At 40.0% G+C, this 14,514-nt stretch overlaps 1 protein-coding gene and 1 long non-coding RNA gene across 9 annotated transcripts in view; both read left to right on the forward strand.

The window, feature by feature from the left end:
* The window catches only part of nrxn3a (neurexin 3a), a 157,347-nt gene that overhangs the window by 23,896 nt on the left and 118,937 nt on the right, over positions 1–14,514 (forward strand). The window lies entirely within an intron of this gene.
* LOC133015853 (uncharacterized) lies at positions 1,060–2,368 on the forward strand. The gene is made up of 4 exons (XR_009681540.1): positions 1,060–1,483; positions 1,704–1,814; positions 1,934–2,027; positions 2,119–2,368. It is a non-coding gene; the product is annotated as an uncharacterized LOC133015853 (long non-coding RNA).

Genomic DNA, 14,514 nt, shown 5'->3' on the forward strand with positions numbered 1-14,514 from the left:
AAATTTGTATTCAAAGTAAAAGCATATTGTTTTTTTCATTCCCACAATACTGTACACAGAGTATGTCAGATCTCCTAAAAGGTTCTTAAATCTTTAAAGGTCCTATAATCCAAATTTTCTGTCTTATCAGTGAAGAAAGTGGTCATGTCACTGCATGAAAAGAAGCGTTTGTGTCAATCTGTGTCGCAGAGAAGTGTTGGCACATCCTTCGGTTAACGACTTTCACACGTATCTGCAGGCAGCAAAGGAAACGCTCAGGGTTCCTGCAGTTGTCAAGCCTGTGAGCTGTTGAGATTTGACCCCCCCTGCTCCAACTCCTAGAGGACGCTTTCACATGCAAATGACAATGCTCTGAGCTTCACAAATGCAAATCAGTTTCCCTGAGAGCAGATAACACCAATATGTAAGAGGCACCAACAAACTATCTGGCTGAGTAAACCAGGCTTAAAATAAATATTAAACCTGAAATTTTAAATTGTTCTTTAGTAAGTAAGTGTGCTATAATGAATTATATTGTATACCACGAACAAAGGTCAATGCAGTCAAAAGAAATGAAACAATGCACTTTATTTCAAATTTTTATTGTCATCCAATCCTAAATCTCAACAACTGTACAGAGTGGCATGATTACAGTCACTTTTTCAATTGTGCTGGTTAAATGCACAGAGGAAGTGTAAACCACACCTCTTCCAGCAAATAAATGATGCTGGGTATGATCATCTGTGTCCTGTAAGCTCCAAACTTCTACTGGCTTTCCATAAAAATATCTGTCCTCCCAAAATACTGGCATCAAATTCACATGTCAATGGCAAACTAAGCTGTTCCATGAATTATAAATGGTACCTTTTCACCACTACTTTCAAAATTGCTATGAAACATTCATTGATTTAATGATTTAATAATAAAAATAGTAATATTTAATCCCCCATGGACTGCACAGTGACAAAACACAGCAGCCGGCTGTTTGGATACAACATACATCTCCACTCAGTTTGATTATTATTTTAAATATAAAGGAGACACAATATAGAGCTTAAATTCCTTCATAATTTGAACTTCAATTGTCTAATTGTTGTTATTAAACTTTCTCAGTATTCCATTAAAACAGTCAACACTTTTATCCAAAGCGACTTACGATAAGTGCATTCAACTATAAGGTTACGAACACAGAACAGCGTGAATCATGTGTGTAAATGTACTAAACACCGCTGCTCACGTCACCCGCTCGCGTCATCAGCTGATGGACTCGTCCAATCAGAGCCTCGTAAACGCCGTGCAGCAGCGTCGAGTGTCCCGCAGACAGGAAGCGGGTCGTGTTTAGCTTGTCCCGTACGAGTGACTCTGTCTTCGGGGTAAATAACTTGCTGAAGTCGACACGACACTGTTCCCTGGAGGAGAAGATGAGTGCGTGTGGAGGCAGAGCCGCGGGCCCGGTGTGGACGAGTCGAGGCGGAGAAGACGGAAGCACAGTCCCTGAGTTACGGTGAGCTAGAGACGCCATGCTAACCACTAAGCTAACCCTACATCTGAAAGCATGTCCGCCACTCTTTGGGATAGCGAGAAAGTTGCTAAAATACGAATACAGCATCGAGTGCTGGAGCAGATCTAGTGCATGTGTAAATATGTATGAATTACTTAGATGTAACAGTTTGTTCTCGTTAAGTTTTTTCATCAACGTGACTTTTTTCTGTATGTTTTCACAGCCTCAGCCCCCCCCCCCTCCACACACACACACGCACACACACAAACAAAGAGGCGTTAGGCTGAGACGCTGAAAGTCCGGATTTAAAGTGCAGAAAATTAAGCCATTGAATGTAAGTAACTGTTTTTGAAATGTTTTGGTGTTTTTTTGCTGTGGATCTTCCAACGGTGATGCAGCGCGGCTATTTCCGTTTATTAATAATAAAGTCATGTTACATGTGTTGTTTTCCAGCTGCCTGTCCATGACGTACAAAGACACACTATGAGCCAGTATGATCCGACCAGACCTTACATCAGCATTGAGGAGTTGTCGGAGAAGAAAGAGGGTAAGGTTATATTCATTAAATAATTTTCCAGTTACATGTAAAGGTGTATGTTGTAATTGAACTGTGCTAATTTTACTGAATGTGTTTACAGCTGATTGAAGCGGGACAGATGACATGGATCCATCCTTCCACAGCCAGGAGCGCACCGACCTGTGTCCCACACTTCATATAAGACTGGAAGCTACACTGATCTCACAGCTACACACCACAGACGTCTACACACTGGAGAAGAGTCCCACAAAGAAGTCATGACCCAGAGGCTGCAGAGAAACATTTCAAGCCTCATCTGAGTTTTTGTACAATATTTTTGCTGTATGTAAATAAAGCTTTCACTCCACATATACCTTGTTCACATTTGTTCCCTGTACAATATGTTCACCTATAACATCAAGCATCACATGAATGTTTAGTTTTAATTAACTGCAGTGCTTTTGGTAAAGGCTTACTTATAAATAATAATAAATATTAATATATACATTTTTATTATAAATATTGTGTGGGAGGGGCTTCCCCCACGTGCGGAATGCTGTGACCCCACGTGTGCACTGCAATGACCCATAAGGTGACCAATAGCAACACTTCTACCAACCAATCACGAGTGACATTAGTTTCAAGGGTCTGTGGTTTCCTCCAATGGTGAGTAGAGAGAGGTTCTAGCCAGCGGCTGGACTCCGATTCATATGCTAATTAGATCACACGTCGCGATCGGTCCGCGAGGCTCAGCGAGCCCCCCCGCGGCTCTCTCCTTTGTTCTCCAAATCCCCCTTAAGGTCCGCAAACGCCGATAGACCCACCTTGTCTTCACTGGCGAACGCCGAGGTAACATCATGGAAACAGTTGGTTACAGCAGGGGATTAGGCCTGTCCGTAGAGGTTCACTGTGACAATAATACTGCTTTTCGTCTAGTGTGTGAAAGGAAGGTCTAGCCACTTCTCATGGCTAAAATCTCAGGAGGCTTTGGAGGCCAAACCAAAGCATAGATACTATCTGTAAAAAAAACAGGATGATGTTGCTATTATTTTAGTTGTGTCCTGCGAAAGTAAATTATTTTTCTAAAAATGTTCTAACATTTTTTTTCCAAATTAGTAACTATGTGAAACAATTATATTCTAGGACTGAGGCTGTAATGACAGAGCTCAATATGGGACTTTAAAGTTCAAGTTGCTGTCACATCAACTCTGTATATAGGCTCATGTGCACTAAAACCATAATAACTTAACACGTAAACTTTCTTTTAAAAAAGTTATAATTATGTTGTTTACAGAGAAATATTAATTTGTTATCTATTAATAAAGATAGTCTTTTTTTCATATTTACTGTAGGCCTTCTCTTATGCACTCAATGAAACTGAAGCCCATGAAACCCCTGGGTACATTGTCTGTCCACTTTATGAGTCACCACGTGAACCTAAAACTCCCCGAACATTGAGTTTCTCAGCCAGCAGTCAGTCCACAGAGAGATAGTTATTCATCCTGAAGTAAGCAGGGCAGTGGGACACAGGTTTTGAGTATCTCTCGGAGGAGCTTTGTCATTTTACAAGGGAAACCTTGTTTGTGAAACTAGACGGGACTAATTCTGCTGAGGAAGGCGTCTCTGAGCCAAAGCTGCTGTGGAGCCTCAGAGTTTTATTAAAGACTCTACTATCTCTGGATTTTACTCAGCTGAGAGCAGGCTCATTTAAGCACTGGCATACAAATACAGCACAGTGGTTACCTATTGGGCAACATGATTGTTGCACATTTCCTTACATTAGAAAACAATAAGATTATGAACCAGTCACATATTTTTTTCTAAAATCTATGACAGGAAACAGCACAGACATTTGTAACAGAACATGATTATATCCTGATTACATTTACATGCAGTATTCAAATTTGTCTTGAGTCTCCACATGTGAGAACTGAGGAGAGAACTGCTCACTGTGTTTACAGGCTAATGGCTGCTTAGCATTAGAACAGTCACATGCTATGACATATTTATGCTCATATAGTAGATGTTTGTAGGTTGACAATGTATTTGCATTTATACTTGTGTTTAATGAACAATTGGATCACATACCATCCTGAATCTGATTTCAATCTTAAAACCAAAAATTTTAATGTCAGGTGTAAATTACAGTATAAAAGGTCACAGAGAGAAACACTCTTTGTCCGATTAAGCTCACAATGCTATACCCCTGGGTTAAAACATTTTTAATGCAAAAATATATATTTAGCATTATTCATATTAGGTGTGAAATAATATTATTACACGTTGTATTAAAAATTGGGAATTAATACCAGTACCATTATGATAATACCAATAAAATTCAAATAATTCGCAGATTATTTTGCTCTCTCTGGTCTTATGAAGCCAAAGCAGCACTGTATTGTCACACAGACCTGCACAATGAATTGCAACCCGCTCAGCTGAAGAGCTGAACCCCAATAGTCCATTTGCCCCCCAGCAAACACATTTTGGCTGCAGAATGCTCCCTAGACGACATTTGAGAGAGGAGGTTATGGGGGTTGGGGGAGCGAGAACACGCTTCAGGGGAAGAAAAACATGGCGTCGATCTGTGAAACGATTAAATCCAGATTCCTACTGACAACATTTCTCACCCCCCCAGAGGGGAATGACATGGGTAGCGGCACAGAAAGAAAGATGGAGAGAGAGAGAGAGCAATGGAGGAGGAGAGAGATTATGAGAAGGATTGTGCTGGTTATCTTAATTAAATGGAAGTGCATTTTATCCTCCTCCTATTGATTTTTGCCAGGGGCAATGTGTGTATTTCAAAGGAAAAGTCTGCACTATTAGGCTGGTTTAAAGACTCTATTCTTTACTCATGGCCGACGCGACTATGCAGTCAACAAAGTATTCAAATGGTCATTGAAAGCAACATCAAAGCAGAACTCCAAGAAACAATGTACATCTGCCAGATGCAATTTGGGTCCTGCTTTTCTGTTGCCATTGACATTTTTAGGAAACGATGACACAGTATGATGCATGAGAGAGGGGGAGAGTAGCATTTATTTGCAAAGGTGTCTGATTATATGGACGCGGTCTTGTTGTGTGTGAGTGTGTGTGAGTGTGTGTTTGTGTGTTCATGCATGTGTGTCTCACCTCTGAGCATTCTATATGCCAGTGCTGATACCATCCCAGTCACAGCATCCAGGCTGCACAGGTCCCAAAATAAATAAAACAAAAGCAATATATTTTTATTTTCCGTCCTTTCCTCCCCTTCTGGCCTACAATCAAAAAGGGAAAGCCCTTTTGATTTTGCGAAAGTTAATGTTAACAGTTATGTCAAGCGCACTGTGCTGCAGGCGACACTGCTTAAGTATATCTTTTGCAATTTATGTGACCTGCTTTCTGGCAGAGGTTTTTTCCCATTACTGGGAATGACATTTCATTTAGACCCCATCATTCATCTTTCCCTGTTCGGACTGCACCTCTCCCTCTCCCTCTCTCTCTGACTCTCTCTGACTCTCTCACTCCCTTTTTTTCTCACTCCTTTATCCCTTTATCCCTTCATCTCTCAGTCTACATTTACACATGGTTAATTATGTTTTACACTATGTTTTACTTTCCAATATTTTTTCTCTTCATCTCTTATTATCCTATTTTACACAGTGACTGTGCTTGACTGACAATAAATATGATTATTACCAATTATGCACGCAGTTGCACGGGTATTACCTGACTAAAGCTCATGCAGTGTAATGGCCAATTTATGCTTGAGCGTATTTTGTAAAACGGATAGATAGGACCGCCCTATCCGTCGTGAAACGCCCTCTCCGAGTGCTTCGGACAGCTTTTCGTACATGTCTGATTTTTCTAACTTCTCCGTGTTGTGTCGGAGAGCCCGCGGACAGCTCTTGGCTGTGATTGGTCCGCGAACGACATCATTTCCGTATGTCGTCATTTCCGTACGACGTCATTTCTGTTCTACGTCATTTCCGGACCTGTAACTTCCTGATTCACAATAAACACATACAGAACTACGATTCTACGATTAATGTGACGTGTGTGTTAAGCCAGGGGAGTTGTCCGGCTGACGGTGGCTCGTTCGAGCACTGACGACATGTGTGCACGGTCACAGACGGTTAGAACAAGCTTTCAAAACGGCGCTAGCAGGCTAGGCTAGCGGGCTAGCAACCATGCTAACTGCGGTGGTAACAGTGCATAACAGCGCCGTCACGACTTTAATTCCACTTCTATCATGACACTGTTTCTATAATACCGCCAGGCTAGAAGCAAACACTGGGTAGTAGTTAGTGTCGGGAGTCCCTGCTGACTGTGTATGGAAGCTGAGGTTGAAGCTAGCTGGGAGGGGAGCTAGCTAGCTCTGTGTAGCCTCAAGCAGATTCAAGCTGTGGAATCAGCAACACAGTTCGGAAACAAGACCGGGGAACCGCTGCGCTAAGAAACGATAACATCAGCATCTTGACCCGCTGGGTGTCACTTTATTTAGTTCTGTTAGTTGCCATGGTTCAGTGTGTGGGAGGCAGGCTGACAGAGAAATATAAACACAAGTGGACTTCTTCTTCCGATAATTGGGGTAGGCTTCTCTGAGCTCGTCTTCCGTTGCGCCACCTATGGGTTTGGCGGTGAATTTTATTCGACGTACAGTGGTCGGAGGAGTAAAAATCAAAAAGACTCTTCGTCTCCTGCTGAGCCCTCTCCGAGAAACGGATACGTAGAAGTATATAAGAGCCTTAACACAACAGCCCTGCAATAAACTCTACCTTCATGAAGGTTATAGGATTCTGTTCTTGTTGAAACTGTTGTAGAGATGTGTTGATTCAGCTTGATCATCATTTTAAAGGCTGTATTTCCCAATTTAAGTGTTTTAGATATTAGGGGAAGTGTGAATTCAAAAGTTAATGCATGAATTGTGCAAAGCAATATCTAGTTTGGAGACAAGTGCAGTGAACAATTTGTTTGTGTTTGGAGGAAAAAATATTAGGGTGGAAATATTCTGCTTTCACCAAACATTTGTAAATTCTGGATGCAAATGTCATGAATTCAATCAAACACAAAAAAATAGTTTCATAAACAGGTAAAATTATCTAAAGTGAAAGTAAATAAATTGCATTTATAATGTGGTCTAAAACTTTCCTCTCATTCACACACAAAGATGGCAGCGAGCTACCGTTCAAAGTACATCCAAACAATCTGAAATCATTGTGGTCCAGTTTCAAGGCGCTCAAGGACACTAAGACCACTGACAAATCACCCACTGCACCTGCTGAGCCCTGTCAGCCCAGTGGGTGGGGCTGAGCCTGTTTCTCGGTCATTTCACTGCTCTGTGCTCAATATGGAGCCAACTTCTTCTGAAAAATACAAATACAAATAATTTCGCAACGATTCTTAATCCCAAATCACACACATAATGAATCCCTGAAGGACGAGCACCTGAGCTGAATGAGTTTCCCACAGTCTTCACAACAAAAGTATCTTTGAGTAATCCAAATGGGACTCACTCTATTTCGGACCATCGCCTTGTGGGATCAAGAGACCTGTCCTCAGAAACCTGTGCTCTGTGGAAAGGATGCTGTAGTCCTCTCTCTTTGTGTGTGTGTGTGTTCTTTCTCTTATGAATTCATGACGTGTGATCCTTTATACTTTTAGAAACTAATTGAATAACAGACTGCATTGCTTAGAACATCAAGGGTTTTCATGTGCAAATGCATTTGTCTGTGTATTATCATTTTATCATTTTATCATTTTAGTAGTTGTTCACACACACACCTAACTTAATGTTTGCTTGTATGATCTTGTGTCTATATATAGCCATTGTATTTTTTGCAATGAAATGGTTTTAATGGGCTTTTAATGGGATCCAGTCAGCGAGGGGCACACAGCACTGGATCCTGTTCAAACTGGTCACATTTGAAAGAAATTAACTTTTATGAGTGTGAAGGGAGCAGCTATGAGCAAATGAAGTGACACTGGGAAACCGCCTGAAGCCAATGCTTCATGTCTGTCTGTCTGTCTGTGTGTCTCAACATTTTGTATGTCTGGCAAGTTTAATAAAGAAAGGCAAGGAAGTTTGGGTCAGAAGTTCCACCTAATGCTGTTGAGAACCTGTTGCTTTAAAGCATGACTGGATTTCTGATCAATTATTGATTGATAGACTTAGCTTGGGGCTCTGGGGATGACAATGTCACTGTCTACCCCTTTGGTTTAACAGAAATACTGATGAGTGTTTTACAGACATTTGTGTTCCACAACAGATGAAGCCTGAATTGTAGTCTGCCTTCACAGACCTTATAGACCTCCTGCTAATTCGCAGCCTTTTAACTTCCACTTGTCTGTGGTCAAAGTTTATTTAACCATAAGATGGTGTGTTTTCACGTTTCTGTTCACTATCATTTCCTATTTTTTGCATGTCCACTCTAACCACCCTGCTATGTCCTTTTTTCAGTGCACGCCTCCTCCCCCTTGTGTGTATTCACATGTGTTCTTGTGTGTCTGCTGGCTACAGCAGCTCCACTTTGCTCCAAGAAATGGATTCATTATCCTTGCATAGTTCATCCACATATTTGCCCTGCATCTATTACGTATCTGCCAGGAGGCTCGAGTTTGGAATTGCATTACACTCCTCGGCGTGATGAGTGCTGCACAAAATGTGCCCCAGTGTATTCACTAGTTCATAACAGACCCTTTTGTTTCAAATATGGCTGCTGGAGCTGTCTTGGCAGAGATCTATCAATATGTTATTCAGGAGATGATGATTGTATCAGTAAAGGGATGAAGGACTGAATCAATTCTTGGAGTGTCTTAGGTTGTCACTGGGAGTGAAAAGGGAGCATTTGTCGATGCTCTTCAGCTGTAGTTAATTTCCCTTCAGGGTGTGGTCAACAGAGAGTGAAATCTGCCGCGCTCTCTGCTACTGCACCAAAATAAGGTTTGCGTCCATTTCCTGTGCTCAATACTTGACTCAGTGTGTGCCTTCCCTATCTTTCGGCTTTGGCATTGCTCTGCTTGACTGAGTTCCAATGATCATCTGATCACTTTTCACTCGACTATAACTGCAGCATTCATACAGTTATGACTGGCCTTATTGGAGAGAGAAATGCTTAGGTGTTGTCCTGCTCCTGGATAAATCTTAAAGCTCATCTGTCTGCTATCAAAGACATTTGACCCCTGATGCCTTAAAAAAAAGTGAGAGATTCAATTTAAATTCAATTCAATTCAATACAAGTTTATTTATACACATCTCAACATGCATTATCTCAAGACGTTTTGCATAGAAAGGTTGAGACTGAACATTATAATAGTGACAAGCACAACAGATCCCACCATGTGCAAGGACTTGGAGACAGTGGAGAGAAAAAGGAAAGGAACCTCTGATAGAACCGGAGTCAGGGTGGGCAGCAATCTGCCTCTACTGGATAGGGAGACGGGGGAATGAAGAGACGAAAGGGGAGACAGACCAGAAAAGAAAGAAAACATTTGTTTATAAATATATAAATAAACTAAATTATCAAGACATTCCCTATGTGATATTGTGATGGTAAAAGGTGAATTATTAATAAATACAAATGGAATATAAATTTGTCAATAAATTGATACAATTTAAATAGCATAACACATTCAGTTCATGAATGAATTCATAAATAATTGAATTTAAATATCTACTGAAAAATTGTTTAACTTTAGCCATTTTATTAGCTGAATCATTTAGCTTCTCCATTTAGCCTTTCTGTGACAATGTGGCCTTGTGCTGGTAAACATGGTAAACAATGTAAATTAGCTGCATCCGCCTCATAGCTTGTCATCCTGGCTCAAAAGACTCTGATGGCAACGTTAGAGTTTGTGCTTTTGCCAACACTGATACGTTTAAGGGACATTGCAGATGAAATGGAGCGCCGATCCTCAGTTTGGAGACATGCTGATCGTCTTCTTCCCACGCTATACATCATACATCTCTCATGTGTTGTACATCTCCATATGACATGTCAAGTGATGGCCAATCAGAAAGCTTGTTCTATCATGTTTCTAAATTGAAGTGTTTTACCTGGTTTTTAAAAGCATAAGGCTCAAAGTATCAGAGAAAGGCACATTATTAAGTTCATCTAATGGCTATTAGGAAAAGGAAGAGCAGCAGGGAAGAGGAAAAGCAAATGTGAAAGGAAATTGACATTTTAAATGCTTGATTAAAATATTTATTATTAGTTAAATTGGCAACTCTGTTATTTAGTTGTCCTTTTAAACTGCAATTTAAATTCCTCTTTTTCTTAATGACCTAATTAATGTATTTTCAATGCTGAACTCAATTACTGTTTTATACTGCTACATAATAGTTTATTTCAATTTCTTCTGCCCACAAAAATGTCTGATAAATGACTTGCTTTATTTCGGTATTCATAAATTTGTGACATTTTGTGAACACATTTATTTATGTGTATGTTTATTGTTCCCTTATTTATTTATAAATAAAAAGCTTTTTGGAAATTTCTGTTAGACTTCCTTCTAATAGCCATATAGTGTATAAAAGGGATACTTATTACAGTTGTATCACTAGATGGTACCAGGTGTTATCTTGTTATTGATAGTAACAGCCCTGATTATTAATATAAATTATGATAATGATTTAAGCCTAATCATTAATGTAGAGCTGGTGTCTGGCTTCACAAGATTTGCTTCTGGTGGAAATGAAGAAAAAAACTGGAGAAGCAGTGTACCAGTGTTGAAGGTGACCTCTGATCCTTCAGCATTATGGCCCAGCAAATTAAAACATTAGTGCTATCAGATGGAAGAGGGCTAAGCGGATATGCACACCACATCAGGCTGGCTGAACATACATAGGAGGTGAACGCCTATCACTGATTGATCTCGCTGCTAGGTTACCCTCGTCTTATATAATTCCCTGTCAGCTAAATGTAGCAAAAATATTCCCTTTAGCATTGGATTTAATGCAAATTCTCTGAGAGGAAGATGAGTGAGAGAAGAAGAAGAAAGAAAAAACGTTTCCACTGTGTACTGTTATTGGAAATGAGATGGCTTTTTTATGAGCTCAGGGCTCAGGGCCCACTAAGCTTTTGAACATTTATAGGCTCAGATAAGGGGAGTCCATTATATCTCATGCAGAATGCTCATTACAGTCAGACACTGGCTTTGATGCCTCAGAATCTGTGAAAGCCTGCTTTCTCAGAGGTCAGCATGGAATCAGAGAGTGATCATTGTGTCTGTGTCCTCTGTCTTGGAGACAACTTCTCACATATTTAGGAAGACTGTATAAAACTGTATGAAACTGTATATTAATACTCTCCTACCTTGATACATGACAGCATTAGTAATTTATTCAATATTTGAAACTATGAGTGAATAGTGTCCTTACTCAGTAGTTTGCCATATCAACACAACACCTTTTACAGTGAATATCTACACTCATAGCAGTTACCACTTAATGTGTTACCCAACTGCTGCCTGGTGACACATCCAGCACACACAGGGAAACAGTAGCACTGATTTGAAGTTGTGTTCCTGGACACCCAATGAATGTGCATCCAGAATTTGCTTTCCTTTTAGCTGTTTTTGTCTCCACCTGTAAAAATTCTCCACCTTTGTCTCAGGTAGTTTTCACTGAAGCTGTCTGCTGCTTCTCCAAGCGAGACTGATAAGGCTCGATTCAAACCAGAGCGGTTAGATGAAAAATGCTAAAATGCTGTAGCAGTGCCAGAGCACCAAAGCAATCATAAGATATTAAGCTGCATGCCCTTAAGTTTGACGGTGACAATACACTGTATATATATAAACTCTTGCCCCAGATATGATTGGATTACTTTTCTTTTTCCATAATTCATGGAGATATGGATCCTGTGTTGTTCTATGGTTTATGTGTGTAATTATTTAGCTGCTTCTTGAAAAATCAGAATCTTTCAAGAACTGCACTCTGGTGAACTGCAGAGTTGTTTATCTTTGTCTCTGTGTCCTCTGTCTTGGATAAAACTTCTCACAATATTTTGCAATACCGTATACTGTTTAATGTTCCGACAGCAAAAGTAATTTGTTTAATCCTTTTAACAGCTTAAGATATTAATAATTCTCTGTGGGTCGAGCACTGTGAGCAACCCACAAAGGCAGCTACATTTTATGGACAAAGGTATTGGGACTCCTACACATTACACCTACAGGAGCTTTTATGACATCCCATTTTAAATCCATAGGCATTAATATGTAGTTGGTCCCCCCTTTGCATCAATAACAGCTTCCACTCTTCTGGGAAGGCTTTCCACAAGATCTTGGGGAATCTTGGTGGAAATGTTTGCCCATTAATCCAGAAGATTATTTGTGAGGTCAGACACTCATGTTGGACAGGAGGACATAACTTGCAATCTCCGTTCTAGTTCATCCTAAATGTGTTTGATGGGGTAGAGATCAGGGCTCTGTGCGGGCCACTCAGGTTCCTCCACAGCAAACTCACCCAACCATGCTTTTGTGGACCTTGCTTTGTGCACTGAGTACAAGCATGCTGGAACAGAAAAGGCCCTTCCCCAATATATTCCCACAAAGTTGTAATCACAGAAATGTCCAAAATGTCTTTGTAAGCTGAAGCATTAAAATCTCACTGGACCTAATGGGCCCAGTCCAACCAATGGCAATGTAACTGAATGAAACCCCCTGAATTTGATGAATAAGAGGTGTGTCCTAATACTTCTGTCCATATAATGTACTCTATATACAACTGCAGACAAGTCTCTAACATCTGCTTGTGGTCCCTAACATCCGATAACATCAACTTCTAGGCATTAGTTAGTGCGGTGTTACGTTCAAGGGATATTCTCCATCTTGTCCTATGTTCAAAAAGGAAAAGTGTTTCGTTTAAAAAAGCATAGAGGAAATGATGTCTGATCTTCTGAGCGGGCCTCATAATTTTCATAGTCCTGCCACACAAGCCAGTAGCCATTCAGATTTACCTTTAGCCTCAGCGCACCCTCAAGTTCGGTCTGTATTGTTAATTACAAGGCCAAAACACATGAGGACGCTAGGGTACAAAACTGCAGCTGTGTACCAACTGCAGAAGTTAAATTGGGCAGAAGACCTTCAAACGTACAAGGGATATTCACCATCTCGTTCTATATATTTTTTTTAAATCGTCTCTAATTATTCTAAAATTCAAGGTTCCCCCGCAATAAATAACATTACTCACCCTTTAATTTTTTCCAGTAAACCTTTTCAGAGCAAATTCTCAGTACTGCTAAAGCTTTAACAGTGGTTTGTATATGATTGTTCTATTTTTATGTATTAGCCTCTAAGTGGTGCTAGGGAGGCCAGTTACAGCTCTATATGTCTAGTTATACTATTTTCTGATTTCTAATGGAGCTATATTTTTTTTTAGGTAGAGGTGTGATGGCGTATGTGAGCATGAATGGCTTTTCCATGAGTCACGTGGATACACTGTCTGTTAACCTTGAGTTAGAGCATTTGTTTATCATGGGCTGATATTAGAGACAATGCTACTCCTAATACAGTCTTGTTTGTTTTATCACTCATTAATCCAAGTTTAAGTCCCCATTGGCCTACCAGCAGTGACTGGGTGATGAATGAATGATCTTTTTGGAATGGCAGACTGTATATTGGTAGAAAATGTATTCACTTTCAAATGAGAGGTCAGCTCACATATGCATGCTTGTCCAGGACTGTATATGATGGGTCGGCTGTGGTTAAGAGATAGAGTGGTTGTCCTCCAACCTGATGGTCGGCGGTTCGATACCAGTCTTCCCCGTCTGCATGCTGAAGTGTCCTTGGGCAAGATGCTGAACCCTGAATGGCCCCTCAGAAAAAAAGTGCTAACCATATATGCAATGTGTGAATGGCAAACTGTACTGTAAAGTGCTTTGAGTGGTTATTAAGACTAGAAAAGCATTATATAAAAACAAAACATTTACTATTTGTATTTTAACACGTGTTTCCAACATCCACAGACAATGTAAATTAAAAATTTAATAAACAGGCAACGAGTGCTCTACAGCAGTCAGTGGAGGTGGGGATAAGTGCCTTTTGCGGACAAACATGTTGTCTTCAACGTTGTCCAAAAAACTACATCCTTGGTTGTCAGCTGTCTCAAACATTGGGTCAAAAATCGCTGCCAGATCATTTCTTTGTATTATTTTACAATATCAGACTGACACAGACATTTAAGAGCTGACAACAATATTCTTAGAATCACTTTCTGTTTGGCAATTTGTCCTTAAAGTAAAAGCACAATGTTCGTTTTGTTAATGAAACGCTGTACATCGAGCTGGATTACTGAGCTTTTATTTTGAAAACTTGTGAACTTGGATCTAAAGATTTTGTCAATTGCTTAACAGACCACTGATATAGTTGGCATGAAATGTATCAAAAAACAACAACACTTCAGTAAATCATTCAAACGTTCACATAAGCCACACACATGAAAAGTAATAGAGCAAATTGAGTTTCATTTGATCAAAAACATTGACTATAAAATCTTCATTGCCAATGAACCAGGAAGGATGAAAGTTCTCTAATTTCA

This window comes from Limanda limanda, chromosome 12 (genome assembly GCF_963576545.1).
Source record: "Limanda limanda chromosome 12, fLimLim1.1, whole genome shotgun sequence".
NCBI lineage: Eukaryota > Metazoa > Chordata > Actinopteri > Pleuronectiformes > Pleuronectidae > Limanda > Limanda limanda.